Raw genomic sequence first — 23,038 nt, forward strand, 5'->3', positions numbered from 1 at the left:
AAATTTACGATAAAGTTCTCCCTTAAATATTTATAGATATTTTTAATTTACAGTAGAATGCTTCCCTAACGTACTCACAGTAGGGTAGGGTACTCCCTTTTAAATATTTCTCAAAATTTACTTTAATTATCATCGTCCTTTTGTGATTTTTAATTATTTACAAGTACGGGAAGATATCTCGTTATCTCAGTGGCTACCTCTCGTTCTTTATTGTTTCCGTGTCACGGCCCATTGCTGTAAATTTTTCAATAGCCACCTGTCAGCGGAATATGAAACAGCCTGTCAAACAAAGAACGTCGTCACTACTGTTTGGCAATGTGCCAGAAGCTCGTTGGAAAGCTGCTTTCCTTATCTCTGGTTCTCTGTTGCCTTTGTAAAAACTGGCCGAGAGCATCGAGTAGAAATGCGTCTACTACATATCATCGTTGCCACCACGCAGGTAAACGATGATCGAGTTTCCACGAAGATTTCTCTTCCGACTCCAGAGGAAATGGAATCTTCCGCTTCTATGGCTTTCGTGGATGATAGTATGGAAATGAAAAATATGAAAAATTACATGAGAACGTAATATTTCTGTCCGCATGCGTGGAATTGTCGTAATGCAGTAATACCAGAGCTACTTATGATTAAAGCTTGTTCCAAAGGAGTTAAAACGAAAAAATATACGAATAGACTAAATTCATCTACTTTGAAGAAAAATTATTTAAACGTCTAAAAATGCAACGTTTTAAATCCATTAAATCACCGTGGACAATTAAATAAATTAAAGCGAGTGCTACAATAAGCAGCTCTTCCCTCTCCAACTCGAAATTAAATCACTTTTTCAAATGCGCTATAAATTCGTAGTTAACTAATCCTCGTGATAATAAACTTTTGCACTTTTCAATACGAGATCTATATCTTTCTTTCTCTTCCGGAAAATACAATTTAAGCATTGCTTTCTTATTCGCCAAATTGTCATTTTCATTCGAACTATTCTGGTAGTTCTAGTGTTAATAAATGCAAAAGTTCTTATGTTTCTCGCGCATTAACATAAATTTTTGTATAATTCATCGATTCGTCGATCTATTTCTATCAATATATCAAATTATTTTATTAGTATCTTATCGTGCAGGTTCCTGGAAATTCGACTATTACTCTGTGTATCAGTGATTCTTTCCAATTACGAGTTTCCAGTATTGGGATTCAGAGACAGTGGCATTAAATCGTTTTCCCATCTACAATACGATCAATTTTCGTCGAAAGGACCTCGGTTTAGATGTCGTGCAGTGCGTAGTACTTGGGAAACACAGTGATCTCTCTTGAATTCGGTTAGGGGAGAAAAGCAAAGCGGCTTGTCGGAACTTCCCCAAAGCCTGGCCAAATAGATTCCAAAGTGGCTTTGATCGGTGCTGAAACCTAAAAGGAGTATGATTCTCATTGTTTTTCACTAGAAAAGATTATACTATTAACATGTTCACTGTTACACGAATTTGATATATTTTGTGCTGGGAGTCGCAATCAGTTCAAATACACCACACCATAATATCTTATTTTTGTGAATTATACGAAACTTTTTGAAATTTCTTTACCACTACCTGATGAGACACGACTGTCGTGATTGTAATAGTAAAATTTGAAATCAATCCGAAGATCTACGTATATATAGTAATTAGACTGACAAGACATTTATCGGAAATATACGGTGGAAAATTAGTATACAGCATGAGTAATAGCCTTGAACGTACAATTAATGCTAAACATTTTCTCACTGTGTATTGTGGTTTATCAACTAAAGCGAGGAGTTGTTTGCCCAAGTACTTTGATGGTCTTTAGGAAGTGTATGCTTCTTATAAATATCTTGTGGTTTCTAGATACATTTTGAAACACCTTTCAAATTTTACCAATGTAATGTCGATAGTCGTGTCTCGTTACGGTACTAATGAAATTTTGGAAATGCTTCGTATAATATGCACGTAGAAATTTTCTAGCGTTTCTTCACGAAATTCATCTTACCTTAATGTTGTAGAAAATTTAGAAAAACGCGGCTCACCGAAGTGATCGGGGGTTAAAAGGCTCATCGATTGATTTTTCCTTAAAACCTCTAATAAAAGCCATAGCGATTGCCTCTAATTTGACGATAAAACTAGAACTATTCCTCCCCTGAAAGCAATCGGAAGACTTTGTTCTGGCGGTCGAAGGACAAGTTACCTAAAGTGGAACATGCTAAATTCGATGATCGTTTGGCTCAATAACGAGGAATTCTTGGTAAAGTAGGTTAGTTTAGAAAGCGCGGCCCCACTTGGAAATAAAGTGGATACTGATCGAACGCGAAAATCGAGGATAGTGGACTATGCACATGTGAAATGGAACAACGTGGCATTGCACAATGATACTTTATGCGGCGAATGTCCATCTTAGTGGCTGAATTAGAATATTCCCTGAAATCTTACGAATGAAAATCTCAGTAATTTCTATTCATGGAAATGCTATTCAACGATTAACCGCCGCCAGAAAGTTCGTAACTCAGTTTGATGTCGTTCTGCCATGAACATACGATCGTCGTCATAGTTGTCAAAGAGTAACAGCGATGAAATTGGTATATTAGCTTGGAAGTTTTGTCATTTAGAATCCATAAATTCCGCAGGTCGTAGTCAGATGATTGAGATGTACCAGTGTTTTAATCTTCGAAACATGATTCATAAGAAGCCGTATGGTACTGCTGGGTTTCTGCTATCGGGAATTTAACCAGTTAGCTGTTGCTAACTTGTTTGAAAACTTTGAAAATTGCGTAGCTAAAATGCGTCGCAATTTAAGCGACAATTTATTAATAAATTTTGTAAGCGATGACGAATATACTCGTCAAACGCAGAGTATGTGTTACTGTTTTAAGATGGGATTAAGTTGTAACGAAACGACTGTTTTACTTTTTAATTTTATTACTGACAGGGCTCGTTATAACACAAAATATTGCCATTTATTCGTGACGAGTATATTCGTCAGAAACAACAATCTGGTTAATCGATAAATTGTTTCATAGCAATGTTGCTTGTTGTGCAATTTTCTATATCGTTTTACACGATCGTCGTTGTGCAAGATAACTGCGATGAAATTGGCATTTGTATTAGGATGAAAGTTTTGTCATTTGCAACTTTGTTTCGAGATTCCATGAATTTTATACATTATGGGTAATTGAGATGGTAACCTTCGCAACACGATTCGCAAAAGGTCGAACAGTATCGCTGGATTTTGTGCTATTAAAAATTTAATCGATAAATTGTTCTATAGTAGTTTCGTGTTATGCAGTCTTGGATGTCGTCAAATGGAAAAATTTAATTTAATATCGTTTACACAATCGTCGTTAAAATTATGCAAGGCAACTGCGATGAAATTTCTATATTAAATCGATGGTTTTGTCATTTATAGCTTCATTTCGAGATACCATAAATTTCATAAATTATAGGCAATTAAGATGAATGTATGTTTTAATTGTCGAAACATAATTTCTATAGCCAATATCCATATAGGATAACTAATGATATATATTGGATGTATTATTTGCTATTTAAAATTTAATCGATGGATCGTTCTATGGTAATTCTCACTGTTGCCAAATTTTAGATAGCAAATAGAAAAATTTGTAATTTAAGACAGCTTTCAAAATCTCTTTTAAATAGGCAGCCAGTTAGTTTAAACCTTGATAATACTTTTTAACACGGAAACCATTCAAAATTGAGAATCAAACGCATTGAGGTCGAAACGCTAGAAGAATATTTCCATAACAAAAATGAAAAATTTAGCGACGATTGTAAGTAGACCGCAGATTTTTATGCAGTTTCATGCTTCTATTAACTTAAAACTAAAGAAATCGAACCTACATAAAGATCTATTTCTTCTATTACATATTATACCAAATATTTTCAAATATTTTTTATATTTCTACACCTCTAAATTTTCCATAATAATAAAAATCCTGAACTATAAGTAACGAGAAAACATTATATCGAAGGCTAATTAACAGAAATTTTATTTCATACAATTTATTTCATTCGTTCGAAAGAATAATGCCTTCCAACGAGCCAGTTATGTTGTCGATGAAAAAGAGCAAACTCCTCATTTGTTCTCTGTTCATCGGCAATCTTCGATGTTCCACACGTAAAAAGGAAGGTCGTCTTCCCCTGCCCCCGTCGTTACACGGTTCTCATTAAGGTGTTGTTTCTTCAGGCGCTTTCCGCTCTTTTCAACTTAACTAAAAACCTTGGCGAACCCTTCGAGGCGGCTCGTAGTGTCAAATGTTGCAATCGACAATTTTAACGAGGCCGGCGGAAAATTAGCCGGTTTTCGACGTGGCTGGAACTATATGAAGGCGGGTCGCGACGAAGTAAGGCGTTCGGATCAAAGGCGAGAGGCGGAGTATACCAGTTGGAAAGTCACGATGGCAATTTTTCACGGACGACGCGATGCGTCGCAAGCATCGCAGATCTGTTTGGACGTCCGATAGTTGGGCTACAAAGCGGACAGGGGATCGGCTCGAAAGTTTGGGATTAATCCGCAGAGGAATATGTATCCGGTTTGCGACATTGGCTTCGATCCAACTTGCTGCGATAAAAACGAACGATTGTGCAACCTATCCTTCCGCTCCACCTTGTATCTCGCCTCGTGCTTTATATTCGTCTGATAAGAGACAACCAGGCCGTTGTCGTAAATAAAAGATGAAATCCTCCGGATACGAATGCGTGTTCCAACGTTATTTTTGCAAAAGGAATTGTTGCCGCTAGCGCGGTTTCCTCTCATCACCGCGGCCGCCTTTACGCGTTTACTTTTACTACTGAAAGTAAGTAGTAAAACCTGTGATTCAGGCTGAGGAATTTTTTGTCGTTCTTGGTAATATCAATCTGTGATACTTTGAAGCGAGACAAAGGTGTATACGAATGTACGTATACGTAGCTTTTATGAATCTATCATGTGTGTTATGTAAAACATTTTGATATTACCGATCCGATTATCCGGCGATTATATTTGTAGATTTTGCAACGAATCTGAGATTGTACGTGGTTGTTCATATAGCAAAGATGCAAGGATATATTTTACCGATGTTACAAACGTATTTAAAGGGTTAGGAGAATCGGTATGGTGTAAGTCGCTGCTATTTCCCATAAAACAGAGCGTTCTGTATTTATTGTTGTAAAGTATTCGCGATATTTTTTCGGATAATGAAATGATATTCTTAGCAGTCGAAACGCGTGATTGGAAGCAAACTCTCAAAACCTTCACTCTCGTCATTATGATTTTTAGATTGTCTATTATCCATTGCGTTAAGAAACCAAGATATTCAGTGGAAGCATCTTTGGTACTTGTTTCAAGCTTAAGGTAGCTGTTCATGCTGTATACTAATTTGTTTACTCGATTTTATTCGTACGATTGCAGTAAGTATGTTGTAATCTACATATATACAATTAATTGGATTGGTTTGAAATTTGTCAAACATAATCGTGAAAATCATGTCTCAATAGAGAAATTTTCCATAACGTGATCAAATAAGTGTTTCGTAACTTGTATATACATTTCCGGATTTGAAATCTGTTCAACGTCGTAACAGCGTGTCCGAGTACAATGCCAATGAAATTTTAAAAAGCTTTCGCGTAACGCACACAGTATCGTCGTGGATTTATCTGTAGCCGAGGTTTCCTTTACAATCTACAATCTGTTCGTAGACTCGTCTCGTGTGTGGCAGCGTTGCAGTCATTGATTAAAGAGCACCAGCTCTGTGTGACCAAGGACAGAGATCGATTTCACGAGTGTTTCACGATTCTCTCTTACTCTCTTCACCTTAGCACACGTTTCATGTGCACCTTCGATCCATAAAACTTTACGAGCCACCTAAAAATAGATAAAACGAGTTAACTGCGGGAAATGAAGCCGTCCGTGTCGCGTTTTGAATCGCCAGATACGATCACTCGTATAAGTTTAACGAGTCGCATTCGATATCGTCGCCACTAAAAACTTTTCCTCTCCTTCTGTCTTTCTCGTTATTTCCATACACGAGTTTCGCAACGACGATTTCCTACCGCGATTTCTAATAACGGCAGATGTTTCAAATCCGCGTCTCGTCGTATTTCACACGTCACTGCGACGCTTTTACAGCGCGGCACGCGTGTAATTTTGATTCATGGCATGTTAATGGAGAGGCGAAGAGGGTGAAAAGTGAAGTTTCTGAGATTGCTCGGCAGCTGCAGCCTGCTCGAACGTACACGGCCACGCTGAATTCGTTGAACGCACGCTTTGCTTAACAGTGCCGAAAGGGCAGATGCAAGCAAAGTGATCAGAAGAGTAACAAACACTATCTCGTTGCTCGAAACCGTTTGAACTTTCAAAAATTGCAATTTTCCAACGAGAGTTACTCGCTTCCAAAAATTTCCCTTGCAAATGATAATAACTTATTTCGCGAAACAATTTCGAAGCCGCGTTGCAGTAGCAGTTTTTCCAATTTATCGTAGCGTTACGGATGGTGGAATTTACCTTTGAATTAGTAAATTGCAAGCTCGCCTTTCATATCCAGATTGTAAATGTTCGTGTAAATTTATACCTTTATGAACGAAGGTTTCTTTCATCTGCCAAATAAAATGTTAAACAATTTTGATAAAAATAGAATTAAAAAAATGAAAATGTAAATAAAATAAATAAAAATGTAAATTTAAGTAAAATATTTAAAAAATAAAATATTTAAATCTTTGCACCTTAAAGTTTTCCATAAATTCATAAATATCTGCACTTATATCTACTTATTTCGTCGATTCGAACTGTATGTAATGCAAGGTTATCAGCGCTATTGTCATTTTTCTAGCACAGATAGACCAGGTAGACGTCATCGTTATAGCAAACTCGATTGATTAATAATTAATTAGCGCGCATATCTCTTTCCTGGGTTACCTTCGATTAAAATTCTTATTAACGAACTCGTTGAAAGCGCTTAACAAGAGCATATTGCGATCTATTTCGGTCCTGCTTGGCACGCAACTTTAAGTCGCGAATTATGGATCTGTGTAACGTTCGTCGGCGAACTGCAAGGTAAAAATTTCTTCATTAAAGGCAAGATAAAACGTGACAAGATGCTAATTATAATATCGACCCCGCATGCACTAATTCAATTAAGGCGAATCGCAGAACAAAGCTTGGGATATCGCGTTTAATCTTGCTGATAGTTTCGTTCATAAATTTATTTGCGTATAAAACGTCTCGTTAAAAAGTTTAATTAAAGCTTGATAACGCGTCGCAAAAATATTTGTATAATCAGGAATTGTTTGGACTATCGTTCTTTGTGAAAACAACAGATGAGCTTCGATATAATTTTAATTAAACACGCTTGATATTGTTAATGTGTAGCATCTTCCTTCTACACCACAGTCTTTCGTTTTAATAAATATTTGTAGTTGTGTAGTTAAAGTTTCGTGTTAACAAGTACCAATTCACGTTTAATTAGCTCAAGTAAGAAATACCAATTTATGTTTAATTAGTTCGAGTAACAAGTGCCAGTTTGTGTTTGATTTTAGTGGAAGTAACTTCGATTTTGTTTGAAACTTCAAGTTATATCATATCCTTGTCGTCGAGTTAACAAAGTAGGATAAAAGTAACGGCAGATGAAGTTTTAGAATTATCCAAATTACAGGATAATTAACGTAACTGATCTCGGACAGGATATCGTGGAAATGTTTTTCATAAAAATAGCAATTTGTCGTAGTAGTTTCTCATAGAAATTTTTATACATTTACAATTCGCATATCTCTCCTGGTTCAAATGATTTTTCTCTCGCGTTATCAATTTTTCCATATCCTTTATTATGTATGTGTATTTTATCATCTGTATAGCTAGAGTGTGAAAATTTATCAAGTATACTTGAGCGCGGCTAATTAGCCGTGGTCTAATTAGCGAGGCCAAGTGGAAAAAAATAATCGGTAGCATATTATTCTACGTGTGAAAATAAATGAACGTGGAATAAAATCTGTTCATAAAGCGTTTTGATTTCGTGAAAAGAAAATTCGAAAATTTCTCATACGCGTGTACAAAACCGATTATTAACTCAACGTGAACGAACTCAATTTTCTTGAAAATGCAGCCTCAAGTGAAAAAATTTCACTCTTCGTTTTCCACTTATTTTCGCACGTGAAATAATCACCTTCTGATTGCTTATTCCTGCCTAGTCGCTAACTAGCCAAATTCACATACAGTAGAGCTTCCTTTATCCGAACTAATAGGCAGACAAAATTGTTCGGATAATAGAATTTTCGGATAATAGAACAATCGCTTTTCCCATGTGAAATTTCATTTCTTCAAATACAAATTAACATTAATTGATAGATTCTTTCAATATTTACGGACCCCATATCTTCTTGCCTGCTATTATTTTTTTATTTATAACTATTATTAATTATGTTATTGTTTCGATAGTTAGAACGCTAACAGTTTCGTATTAAATTCTAATCATCGAAATTCACTTGATCGAATAAGAGAAAGAATACGCTGCATACGAACTGTAATAAAATATGTACATATTTTACAAACGTATCTTTTAAGGAGAAATATAATATTCGGATAACAGAGCATTTGGATGATACGACATTCGAATATTAGGGTGTTAGGATAATGATGGGTGTTTGCATAAACAAGTGTTGTACCGTATATCAAAGAAATTTCCAAAGTCAGCTTCCTGGAGAACTAAACCTCGAACGATATAATTTTATCCTATATTTCTTTCTTTTTTTTCACAAGGAGTCACTTGCCACCCGCTTGACATATCATTCGGCCACACCCTGTGTAATATTTTTCGGTCATCTTACGAATTTCGTACTTCAAACGTCGCTGGCTCTGTTGTCAAATTTTATCCTCCAACGACGATACTTCACATTCATTTATCAGTCAGTTGTTTTTGACGAGTATACTCGTCACGAAGAAATGACAATATTTTGTGTTATGACGAGTATACTCGTCATGCCGTTTAAATGGCAATTTAGTAATTGCAGTGATAAAATAAAATAACAAAACAGCCATACCATTACAACTTAATTGTAACAGCCACGCGTACTCTGTGTTTGACGAGTATACTCGTCATCGTTTGCTTTTCGCGACACGTTGTAGACACACGCTTTTCAAAGAGATCGCAATAACTAACTGGTTAATAATACAAAGTCCGAACTACCGACATTTCTTTCCCTCGACGGTTACTTTTTATTTCTGTGTATTGGAACTTGGTCGCGAATCTCCGATCTAGACGATGAAATTTCTCAGAAACAAGCCGATGTCCGCCGGCCGTCTCGTATGGAATGTTACGGCGTATGTTGCCTCTTGCGGCCAGGAGCTCTGTCCTGCGAGGATTCCATTAATTTCGGTCGAGGTTACCGATGAGACTCGTCCTGAATAGTTTCCAGGAATCGCGACGTCCGAGGATGCGGTGCAATCTCCTGACAGAATTCGGCCTGCCACGCGAAATTCCCTGAATGATTTGCCACCGATTAATCAGACTCGCCGTGCAACGATTCGATTATTTAAGTAATTTGAGCCTCGCGTTGCTCCCTATCGCGTTCGCGTTTACGGATCGATCGATCAAAGCGACGACGTTAATTGAGGTGCACGACCATCCCGTTTAACGCGAATGAATGGGGAAAAGGGCTCGTCAGATAGAATTGTGAATACATTATATGGCATAGGAAGTTTTACGTACAGTTTCCTTTCAAATAAATAGCTTAAAGTGCTTTAAAGAATTAAAAAGTGAATTATTAAACATTTTTATTATATATTATTATTATTATTACTATTATTATTATTATTATTATTATTATTATATATGAAGGGGCGATAAATTTAATTTCGACAATGAGGATATATTTCGATTTCGAAAATATTTCAAGTCGCACGGTTTTTCTTTTTTAGAAATAGGAGAGTTCAGTGATAATAGATATTCAGTAATAACTAATATAAAAGTATATTTAAATAATAGAAAATACACTGGGTGATAATATTAATTTTGACTTTATTTGTACCTTTAAATTTTGGCTTTAACAATTTTATTTTTAAATGCTTTAATAGTTTCAATATCTACTTTGTTTACCATTGACAGCTTTCGTCATGCAAATATTAAATTTATAAAAAGGGCGTGTGAAGACCACGAAGAAAGAATACGATGACTAGTTGGCATAAAAATTGGTCAATTCGTCAGATATTTTTTAAGAGACTTACCTCTTCAGACTTGGCAGGTTTTCTTCATTTTCAATTACGTTATATAACAATTATTTCATTTAATCACGAAGCGACATTAAAATTCGAAAATCAAGAAAAATGGACTTAGCATGTTTTTCTCCTTCGATTTTCATATACAACGAAGAGCTTATGTCAGTCGATGATTTAACGATTCTTAGGAAATTTGTCGGAGAACGATCTCAGCTACCTGACAGTTAATTAATTCCTTCGTTATTCCACAGATTGTGATAGCTCTTGTTTAAAATGGTTTTGTTTGAGACAAAAGACAGAGATTTAACGGGTGGTTGACTTTCTTAGACAATTATACTTCTTCGTTTCGTTCGACTCAATTATGGTTAAGCCGTGTTACAGGTAACCGGATTTCAAACTTTATTAATTTTCACGCAAATTTGACTCTACGAAGCAAGAACGATCAGAGTCAGCTAATTCTCACGATCTGACAGAATTTCCAGAGGCGAACAAAATTCGAAGTTCTCTGTCTTCTTACCTCCATTTGCTACGAATCCTCTCGTTGTGTCATTGGGAACTGGCTCGAGTTCGTAGAATATGGCAGATTCGCATTAGGCTGTTGCATGTGAAACGTAGTTTTTTAAAAGTCAAACTCTAGTAATTTCCATATCGTTCGATACACTTTGCCGGGAAATAATTTGTTGATTTGTTATTAATTGTTAAATTTATTGTTAAAGTTATTAATTGTTAAATTAAAAAATTCTTACAATGTCACCGATTCTTCGTTCGTATCTTCTTATGGAATGATTAATTAGATATTAAAAGTTTGTCGCGATAGAAGAGAGGACATCTTCAACTTTCTCCAAATGGTAAATTTATATTTTCAGTCAATACAAATTGAAACTGGTAGAGAAAAGTGACGATGTCCCAAACACTGTTCTTTTTACTTTGTCATTTACTATTATTTATGCCATCTTCTTACAATAAATAAACTTATGGAAATCAGTCATTCGTTTGACGAGAATCGAACGTTAGTCGCGCGCGCGTAGTGAAATTGAAAAATTAACAGACGCTACAAAAGTTAATCGGTTCGATTTCTGGATAATTCACGTAAAAAAATCGTTAGAATATTTTGACCATTCAAAATTTCCTGACACTGAATATACTCGGTTTATAGAATATATTAAACTAAATTTCTATACCTAAAATCGGAAGTTATATTTTGTCAAGAAGGAAGTTCATTTTCCAGTCGGTTCTTGCAACAACAACTTTGCAAGTTAAGAAGATTCTGCTGGAAATTTATCGGAAGGAGTTTGAGTGTCGCGAACGGCAGGAAATGTGCTGATACGAAAGGCCAGAACATCGCCGGTCGTCTCGAATCCCCGACTTTCCAGATTATCATAATACCACGTATGTATTTTTCACGATCAGCCTAATGTTTCTATCTAATTCTTTCAGAAGCGCGAAGCTCGCGCGTCAGATGTGTAACACTGTGACAAGTAAATCCTCGTAAATCAATCCTCTGTTTACACCAGTTCCTCGCTGTTAATCCTCGGCTCGAAAAGCCGGAAACGAAGCCACGGTAACGTCACTATGATGAATGTTGACCAAACTTCTCCAAATCTGCACCTTTATTTGGTTCACGGATTCCATCACGAAAAGGCAATTAAATCACTAGACAGGACTCGCGGTTTGCTCGAGAGAATCCTCTCTTCTAGGGTCTTCCATTTCGAGAAAGTACCGCCATTCAAAGGAAACTTGGAGTTTGCACATTTTCAAATGTCTCAATTGCAGCTCGTCTGTAAGTTCAGTTTGTTTTAGCATCCACTTTCGTCGTTATACGAAGATCCTTTCTTTCTTTTTATTAGTTATTCGTTCATGATCTTAGAAACTTTTGTCAATGTCGGTAACAGGATTTCGTTACAGTCGACTTTTAAATGCTACACGTGGAACATCTCAATTGTAGTTCTTCCATAAGTTCAGTCTGTTTTAGAATATCATTTTTATCGTTATGCGGAGGTTCTGTTCCTTCGTTTGCGTTGGCAAGCTAATCGTTCATCTCCAACTTGAGAATTAATGCCAGCTTTAATGGTAGTTTCGTTACAATTAATTTTCAAATATTAGATTCGAAACATTTGAATTACAGTTCTTCTATATCGATCTACGAGTTTTGTTCAGAATATTTTACCTCCGTTTTTATTTTATACCAAAATACTTCTCTTCCTTTTTTGTATTAGTAAGTTACTCGTTTACGATCTTCTAAAATCTATGCCACTTGTATCGTAGCCAGTTTTATCGTATTCTGTTTTTAAATATTAAACTGGAAAAGTCTCTATCGCAGTTGGTACACAAAGTCGAATTATTTTAGACTTTTATCGTGACAAGTAAATTCTTGATGTTCCATGCTAGCGAATCACTCGTTTACGATGTTGAAAATTTATCACAAATAGCTTTTAAATATTCTTCGTGAATTTTCCAGAGGAATACTCGTCACTTACATAGTTTTTTCATGAAAAAAAAAACGTAGCTTTGCTATATTAAAAAATCTTAATATCTGACGAATATCAGAAAACTGCAATCTCACGGTTCCCCCAGTCGCTTTCTTTAGAATCGTTATTCTTCATTAAGCGTCTTCCTCGTGTGCTTTATAGCTTCACGAGGTTCACTTCCACGAGTCGGCAGTTCGCAAATTTACATACACCATAGTTCACAAGTATCCAGCTGCTTTCTTTGATTTGCAGTCGCGACGAATAAATACTATTAAATGTGTCTCGATTAAATTGCAAATTTATTACTAAAATCGATATTTGTCAGTTACTTTCTAATCGATAAATTGAAATTGTAGAAATTAAATTATACAATATCAGTTAATAGCGTATAATAATTAATTGGACTATCAGTTTACCTGACGGGATTTAGATATCGCTGCTTGAATTAATCACGTTGCTCTTTCGATTATTTAGTCTAATTTAGAAGTTTTCTTATCTTCGCGTTAAATGTAGCTCCGATATAGAGGACTTTTCAAGCAGATAATAAAACAGCCTACGAGTGCCATTTTCGTTCTTCCATATTACCTTTATCCCATCGTCATAATTTTATCGGAGAGCAACAAAAAATAACAAAGTGCGGACGTTTATTCACAATAATGTAATAAAATAGTAAAGTCGATAATAATACGATCAAACGATAAAAAATTACGAGAAATCTGAGCATGCGAAAATATTCAAAATACGAAGAATGAGATGACCGTTTTAATATTTAAACGAACGAAGCAAACTTTTATTCAGATTTTCTTTTCGCATTGTGATCTGTAAATAATTCTTTTTAATTGTTTGCATAGAAATATAAATTTGCATAAAGACCCACGCGATGTACATTAATATGAAAAAATAAGAAATAAGAATTAGCTTTTCGAATATCTCCTACAATCAATGGAAAGCTCGTACCGTTTTTCCGACCAAACCGAGGGACGTGTTTTCTCCTTTATATGCATATTGTTCCTAATTAGCGTACGCAACATTCCTTTCGATAATTTTTCCCCATCTATGTAATAACTTCGTTATTAATCATCGGCGTGGAATTGCTTAATCTTCCGAGAGAAGGGGACGTTTCAATTCGTTTCTCCAGTCTTCCAGAGAAGACAAGTTCTTATCGTTGGAGTAGTTTCGTAACGAGCGGAATAAATGGTAGTCCGAGCGTGCAATATCGGGTGAATATGGCAGATGCGGTAGAACGTCCCAACCAAGTTGCACCAATTTTTGTCGTGTAACGACTGGCACGTGTGGTCTTTCGTTGTCTTGTTGGTGAACCACGTTTGAACTCGTGCCAGGCCAACGAGGAGCAAGTACTTTCGAAAACGCTTGTTTTACGCTCTACAGTTGGTTGTTAATTAATCAACGATATCAGGTTAGAGCAATTAAATTGAGCGTAAGGAGCCATTGTTTAAACTCAGTTCCATTTGGCTGCAAAAGAACGGGACGAACTTTCTGTCCAACCAAATATAATATATCGAATCGTTGTTCTTAGATCGGATTTTTACAGCTCATTAACCTGCTACATCAAGTCCTTTATCATCCACAGCGTTGAAATATTAAAGTCATTCTCTTAAACGGGCAAATGTAACTGGAAATGTCGGTTGAGCACGCAATAAACTATTAAGTATGAAGCGGCTAGATGTATCGGACCGGATCGATAGGAAATACCTAGTCGTCGGGTGGAAAAGCGATTCAGGAAATGCTTATTATTCACCCTGCTTCGGGTCTCGTTTTTAGCTTCGTGTCAACGTCCCGACGTTTTATTTTCGCTCGACATATCGCCGGGCAAAATTGCACGCCAAAGAAAACAGTCGGCAGACTCACGTGTATTTTTAACGAGACCGAATAACGAGGGACGTAGACAGTCTGTTTGAAAAGTAACGAGATTGCCGATAATTAATTTAAACACCGATCGGTTAGACTGTGAATTTTGATGCGTTTCTGGGAAAATGGTGCAACAGAGGAAACACGTAATATGCAAAAATACGGTGGCGCGATAAAAAGAAGTTCATAAAATAAGGAATATAAAAAGACAGCGTGATTTTACAAAATGAGTTTATGTTTAATAACAACGACGAATAAATATAATATAAATATGTGTAACACGGAATAAATGACCGTTATTAGTACGGTAAAAAATTGTTGGTACAAAAGTTAGCAAAATTCACAGCGTGTCAATATTTCATTTTCTCTTATCTGTATGTAAAATACTCAAAACAGTGAACTTATTAGAATATTTAGCAGATAAAAGAAATTCTTGCTCGGTTTGCATTTCTGTAGTACAGTGGTTAGGAAAATATGAATTTGCATAAAAATATCCAGGCTGTATTAATTATATTTGTAGAAACATTGTTCGTTTTATTCCTCAAATATTGATGCAATCCTAGGAACGATTAGTTAGTAAAGAAGTAGAAATTCTACAAATTGTGAAAGTAGATAGGGTTGTTCGTGGTGAGGCACAGGAGCAGATGTGATTAGTTCTATTACGTTACACTGTTATTTCCTCTTAAAATAAATTAGTTACAACGTTGGCAAATGCTCAAATAAAAACCAGTAAATGAACAGAGTTGTGAAAATTTGCTTTTCGAATCGTTTCGAGTATCTTTATCATCTATATATTTATCTACATATATGCTTGCGATGTCTTTGCTGCGATTTTTTTATTCGAGCGTTCGAGCCTCGAAAATGGACAATAATTACAGAAAACCGCAATCAGATAAACATGGCGAATGAGCGTGCATTTCTGTTCGCTTTTCGGCCAAATATTCACGTACACAATCGTGCCAGGATGAGCAAATGCATTACCATGCAATAGAAGCCAGCTGTACTAAGATATTATCAGCCTAATCGTTATCACTTGTATGGCATATACGTCCATGAAATATCAGCATTTGTACGTGCAAACAAATTGTACGTTCAAAAACGATAAGAAAATGTTAGTATCCGAATATGTGGAAAAATAAGTCTGAGAAGGATGATAAAAATTGCCACATACCGTTTGCATGATATAAAAATTATGAAATAAAAAAGATATAAATAAAATTATAAAAATTAAAAAATATATATATATATGTGTCACTATTTTTCGGACAAGCTGTACAGTCAGATTTCAAAGATTTCAAAGCGTTGACGCAAAGTTAACTCGTAGTACGCACGAGTGCTCGATGAAGAGATACGCAAAGAGAATTCGCTGAAGAGAAATGTAAAGAGAATTCGTTTAAGAGGATTCATGCAAATTTCTTGAGCTTCTACGATGTGTAGAGACACATATAGAGAAGTATCGCGACAAGTGAAATTCGTGGAACGTTAAGCTAACTTGCCGCGTGTTGCGTGGGTGCATTGTTCTTTTCTAATTCAACGTGTTCATCGTCTCTCGGTTCCATCGAAATAATCGTTCTCCTTCGTAGACAATGACGAGCTTCAACGTCGTCATCGTTCTGCAAGTAGAAGTTATAAATTGTTTCGCTACCGACCGATCGTCGTCATTGCGGAAAATGTTTTACTGACATTACCCGCGTCCTGACTTAGTGTCCTTTTATATCTTCATATTCTCTCATGAAGCTCGGCGAATATTTTCCTCGCCACGGTCACCGGCGAGGTTCATTTTGACACCGCACATCGCAAAATAGCGGCGATTTGGGACGAACAATTTAGTAGACTGGGAAAGTCTCGAGACTTGAGGTTGCAGCTTACAGCAGCTTACATCGCAAATCTCTGAAGCGCGTTAAAAAAAGAATCGAGAGAACAGGAGAAAAAATGGGATAGACGAAGGAAATTTTATATTATTCATATATTGGTCTACAGTTATGTTGGCATTATTAAAAGTATTAACCATATTGTTGAAATATTGATCAATATTATTCGAAAAGTATGCAGGGACAAGAGGGCAGAAATAAAGAAACGAACAGGACAAGTGTGGAAAATTAATTGTATTATTAGAATATTGATTCATATTATTCGTAAAATTTTCACAAGCTTTTAGGAAGACTTTTAAGGATAAGCGTAGAAAATTGTATATTGTCAATATGTACGTTGACATAAATCACTGGTTCCCTTTGTGATATCGAAATTGTCAATAAATTTAATTAAAATTCGTAAAGGTTTCAACATTTTCAATAGGCGAGCGAGGAAAAAGAAAAAATAAACAAAGCATCTGTAGAAATTTTTATATTATCACTATATTGACTGTTGTAGGTCGCATGCATATGCAAGTATGTTTACGTGATGCCAGAATTATTAATAATATTAATTACACTTTCTGTTATCAGTGTCACATACATACGACGCTTTATAATTAATTTACAGAGTATAGTTTGGTTTTAATCTATCATAATTTTAATGTACCTTTCAATATACATATTTAATATATTATAATGCGAGCGTTTTAATATACATGAAATTTTCAACGCCGTCAATGCTGTACATGAACAATTTTATTTTTAATGAGACGAGTATGTTGATAATACAATGCATCATGTTGGAATGAGCGACAGTATTCCGATGCTGCGCCAATCAACATGTAAATTAGTAACTGATAATTACATTTCTCTACTTTTGGTGAAAAGATTAGATTATACGATGCTTTACTCATCAATAATATTGATAAATTTCTATAGAAAACAATTCAATTCCCAAAGCATAAAATTCTCTGCTTCATACAATACGCAACACACGTATCTTCTATGTAATAACATCCACACATTTTCCCTCTCTTATTTCACGTATTTTACTCGAATGGAACAAGTTATACAGGCACACATCCTCTGAAAATATTTGATTATGTTGAAAATTCTAGATGATCACGCGTGATTCCGCGCATCTCTAACACTCGACACTTAGTTTGTGATGTTCCAAATGTTCTCCATTCAAATATTTCAAATGTTCCAAGTGGATAATATTACAAATGGAAAATATTCCAAATGGAAAGAATTCGAAAATTCCCCACTTTGAGGATTATTAACATTTTGAAACTTTCAAAAATTTCATTTTTTCATCAGCTGTTGGTTCGTTCATTTCTGAATGAACTCATTACAGTTTTCTCTTTTAGTATTACAGGAGTGTTACTACTACAATAAATGTTCCTGCTAAAGATCCTAATTGCTCTTTAGTTCGCTGTAAACATATTCCAAATATCACAAAATTTCCTGTCTCTACACGACGACCATTAACATTTCTAAAACTTATGCTTTCACCAATCGTTCGATGAATAATTCTATACGAACTCGCTTCTTCTAGCCTGCTGTTATTATAATTGATCTTCCTGTTGTTTGTGACAACAAATCGCAATTGCTTTTTATTTCGTCGTAAGCGCCGAAACACGCGTTATTACGTTTCCGCGGCCCAAGTAGAAATTGTCCAGGTCGTGTTTTCCCCGAAACGCTAAGCACCGAGAAACTAATACCTTTTTCCTCTGACTTCTTGACACAATGACAGAGAAACTGTTTCCGCAGGGAAGTTGCACGAGCTCGATACGTTTCCACGACTCCGTAACGAATGTGTTGTATCTGAAAGCACTCTGCACTTCAAAGTGGCTACGAAAATGCCGGAGTCAACAGATCTTCCTGTTCTCGTATTGAAACAGCAACGTTGAACGTCAGCTGGTTCCCCGCGACGAAAGTAAACTCCTTCTTTTCTCTGCCAGCGATCGAATTTACCTGTGAGATTGATTTTTTAACGATCTGTTTGTTCGGGTTTTCGTGAAAAAATAATGAGATTCTGTGATGGTAAGTTTCTTTTGAATTCAAGTCCCTTTTTTTATTTTTATTGCCATTCAATATCCACGATCTTTGATTACTTTTTTCAGCTCTCACGTTTCGTAAAAGGGTTCAAATTTAATACAGCGATAATCAATCAAATTTATTCCTGCGCAATAATCCACAAACTAATAATGTCTGTGAACTGGCAAGTTACAAATTACAGATTATGGACATCCACTGTACACGTTCTTCATTTAGGCCGAACAGGATAATCAGTGAACTTGCAATTTGTACAATCTATTTGTGGAACTTCCTTTATTCTATTATTACCAATGTGTCGGTGTTGTACAAAAGAATTTCTAGTAGACTTGTAAAATTCCGCTAATTATATTAGCTGAATTATAGAAAATATCCAGGTATGTACTTTCCTTTTGTTGAATCTTGCAATTAGGTACACGTTCTCTTAGAGATTTCCAACATTCTGATGGTCACGAATACGAGTACGCGATACGCGAAACTATTCATCGCAATATTTAGAAGATGAAACAATCCATTTTTCTTTGCTTACGTTAACGAAAGTACGAGTTTGCATAAACGTTGGCGATCTAGTCATAAAATTTCTTACGGCCTCTGTATCTTACGGAACTTTGTTGCATTTATCGTCTATACATCTTTCAACAGTGTCGCATAAATTCGTTTTAATCGCCACGTAGCATCAAAACTATAAAACCAGCAAAGATAAATTTATTGTATTTCGTCGGAAATTTCATCGCTTATAAAAATAAGAACGAAGAAACATTGGTAACAAGAAAAGTTCGAAACTTTTCATCCAGTTGTAAGGGGAGGCTTCGCGGAGAAAAATCGAAAAGATAAGATTGCTCTTTCGAGAACGGTGGGAAATAATTTTTGTCGTGCTCGCCTCCCTCGACAAGCGACAATTAAATTGCACCCAGCTGATATAAACGTTTTTCGACCGAGAACTGGTGCAGCAAAGTGCATCCATTATTGAAAAGTGATGCCAGCTGAATGCAATGGTTGCATGAACATCGTAAAGTTTGCCGCGATCAAAGGATCGATAGACACCACGCCTATTCTCTCGGTACACAATAGGAAAGGTCATGGTTTATCTCGGCCACGCTAATTAGCGAACCGAACATTTGCTTATGTTACAGCCGATCGTTTCGAACGATAATTCACCAACTTTACGGCTAAGCCTAAAACTTTGCCAGAATTTCGTTCGACACGAGATCTTTCCACGAAACAGTTTGCAACAGAAACTTTGCCCATTGGTTCAGCTCTTTTTCTAGGAAATTACCGCGATAGCTAAATTAGGTATTTCGTTGGTTCCGAGAACTGGGCCTCGGAATTCGCCATATATCGAGATACATATTCTATATTCTCCAGTTTAATCCATTTTAATTCCTCGAAATGTTACATCGGCTAGAAAGTGTATTTTCACACGCTCTTAGGTTCGTTAATTTTCGTCTGTACCTTTCATTTTTGTAGCATGAAATTTTCGTAATCGCACTTTTTCGACTGCAGATTATTCGTGCGTATTCATATCTTTGAAAAAGTAGGAAATTTCTGTAGAATATTCTGTTCTACCTGCCAGATATTAGAGAAAAAAAGCATTGTACGCCGGACATTTCGTATATTTTTTCTCATATCACGAGCAGTCTGTGCGATGTTGTACTTTCGAACTTCCTACAAATACGTAAAAATCAGCACTCTAGTCGTGCCATTAAATGATACGAAGTTTGTTATAGTCGAGTCTAATTAATCAGTAGGCAAATGCAATAATAAATGCAAATGGTGTGCAAATACTTTCCCCAGCCTTTCTATATGTCAAGCACGAGGATCCACGCTTTTCAGGATCGTGATCTTTTATAATTTATTATTATCCTTTTTCCTTGCCATCTTCAAACATCTACGTTTACTCAACTTTTGCAAACATACTTGGAATATCTTGCCCTTGATTTTCGTATTTACTCTCGTTGATCGTTATTGAGGAGAATCCTCTCCCACGCGAGACACACCGTGAAAAATTGCGCTTGTTAATACGCTTTCGAGCGAGGAGGAAAGTGCGAGCGTAAAACTTTAACGCGAGAAGCGGAACTGCGTTGGAAACCTTTCACGGTGGTATTACTTCGAAAACGGTGGATTAATAAGAGCTTAAAAAGAAGTTCTCCTTGAGGGCTTGTGGTGAAACGACCAGCTCTCCCTCTCCCCCCCTCTCTCTCTTTCTCACGCTCTCTGCTCGCAAAGTGAAAGAGGGAATTTCAAAGGCTTTAGCAGTCAGAAATTAAGTAAGAAACGCGGTGTTATTTGTACACTGCGATGAAATATTAGTTCTCCGAATATTTCCACCTCTGTACACTCTATATTTAACAGGACGCTCATTCTGTCAACTCGATTTCAATTAATTTCTTGCCCTTCTTTGGCAATCCAGCGGCTTGTTTTCCTCGATGAATCAATCAATTTATCGTATCGAGGCTGGTGCACAAGCAAAATCCTGATGTATATAAATTCCCTAGGGGAGTTTGGGCTCATCGAGATGCAAAATTGGACCACGCACGCGAGTTAATTACAGTAACTCGACACAAGGCGTCGTTATCGTTTGGTATTTTACAGGGAAATGGATCTAATAGCGTATCCTCTCGCCGTTCGAAACTGATAATTTCCTTGGAAATTCACCGCGACTGTTTCAAAAGAGGGTACGTATTATCCAGCAGATGATCGTGCCTCGTAAACTAATTTTCAGGCGCGACTTAACTCGATTAATCCCACGGAGAAAAAATATTGTAGACAGACATGGCAAAAATACAGAGGAAATTTAATCATCCTCGGGCAAATTAAAGATAACGAGCTGATAAAGTTGTTGAGCAAGATATACAGAACATACCATTTGCTTGCGTTTAATTCATTAAATATTGGACGCCTTTATCGTAGAATTCTTGCTCGTTATTAATTCATTGCTCATTGCAGCGGTTTCTGAATTAAAGAACATATATTTCAAAATATTTCCTCCCTCTCTCTCTCTCTCTCTCTCTCTGTATAAATTTGTAATTATTAATATTTTAAAGCAGCGGAGCGTAATTGGAGCAAAAAAGTAGAAGCAAGTCGTTTAGCGGATAAAGAGAAGATGGTTGTTAGGTGCTCAAGTTGCGATAAAACGAGACACGAAGCTGCATGAATAAAGATTTAAGGGATTAAAGTTGGAATGTTAGTTTAGGACGGATATTCGATGAAGTTGGAGAGTTATAGGTTGGTATATGTAGATGTTCATATAACCGGCGAGAATCAAAGTATATTGCGCGAGGTAAATGAACGAGGCTCGCGATTCCACAAATTCGTATGCAGTGGCCGATCTGTTTCCAGCGTCGAGAGACTTTTTCGCGTTTTAAAGAGCAAACAACGGATTGCAAATACTTCGAATCTACTGCCGGAAGCGTTTTTCCATTTTAATCTCGCGCGGCTATGTCGTGTTGTCTCGAGCTTTATTTTCGTCGGTATTTATCATTGCCATGGATTTTGCGAGAGAAAATAATTTCTGCCCCGAAAAAAGGAGGATCGTTCGATCCAATAAAATTAACGAAGGACAAAGACGGTTCATCGCTAATTTTAGAATTCTTGCGCACCAGTCGAGTTATGTGGACGCGATGCACGGTATTGGGTCACATTAATCACTGTTCTTCTATCGATCGGCAGCTCGATAAAATTCATCTTCGATGCTTCGATCGACTTTCCTCCCGACTGAACTGCAAAGAATTCCAGGACGAGGCTCGAAGCAAGAATTAACGGAGTATTAAAGCGACGTAAGCGAAAAGTCGAGAAGTTTGAGTTAATCCTGTTCATCAACCGTGGAAAGCGTTATCCGTTTAATCTCTTAAAGTTGTAATTTCACTTTCTGTCGGTATGTCGCCACAGCTTTGAAAAATATGTTAAACTTTTTTACGACACTTGCAGGAAATTCGTTAAACGTCATATCTAGTCATATTAAAATACAATAATACGATAGAAAAATAGAAAAGATAACAAAAATTAATAACAGAAAGCAACTTAATAAACAGGAGTGATTCACAGTTTCATACGACGTTCAGTTTTACCCGTTTTGCATAAATCGAGTAGATATTTCTGGGACATGTTTGATCAGGTCTTTGCCAAAATCTTGTGTGCTCTTGTGTGCTCCTTTCATATTCTATAGTTTTAAGTACCCTGGTGTTTTCACACATTCCTAATACACGACACTCGATCACGAGTTATAAATATTGTAGATTTCTGTTTGAGTAAAAGAAAAATCCAACTGAAAATGTTACAACAACTGTGTTAACGTCAGAATTACTCGAGTGGATAAAACGATCGGTTTATAAGTTTTCATAGAAATTTGACAAATTTGCTATACCACGTTTCTGTATATTTGAGTGATTTTTGTTCACACGTACAGATAAAATTTTGTTTCTTCCTTTGTATTGTATATATTTGTTTTCCTTCGCATTTCTTCTTCTGATTTCTTTCGATAGAAATGTCATACTTCACTCGTCAATGGCTTCAACGTTAGCGTTTCCAAGAATTTCACTTCCAGAAACTGTTCGATGATCTACTTGCACAGTAATTAATGTCATATAAATT

General features: G+C 36.2%; 1 protein-coding gene across 4 annotated transcripts in view; it reads left to right on the forward strand.

The window, feature by feature from the left end:
• The window catches only part of LOC126873107 (uncharacterized), a 183,877-nt gene that overhangs the window by 6,462 nt on the left and 154,377 nt on the right, over positions 1 to 23,038 (forward strand). The window contains exon 2 of one of the 4 annotated variants that reach the window (XM_050633639.1): positions 11,429 to 11,589. The exons of the other annotated variants lie outside the window; for them this stretch is intronic. The gene's annotated coding sequence lies outside the window, so the exon portion shown is untranslated. The remainder of the gene's footprint in view (positions 1 to 11,428; positions 11,590 to 23,038) is intronic. 4 annotated transcript variants of the gene reach the window in all.

Source organism: Bombus huntii, chromosome 14, assembly GCF_024542735.1.
Source record: "Bombus huntii isolate Logan2020A chromosome 14, iyBomHunt1.1, whole genome shotgun sequence".
NCBI classification, from domain to species: Eukaryota; Metazoa; Arthropoda; class Insecta; order Hymenoptera; family Apidae; genus Bombus; species Bombus huntii.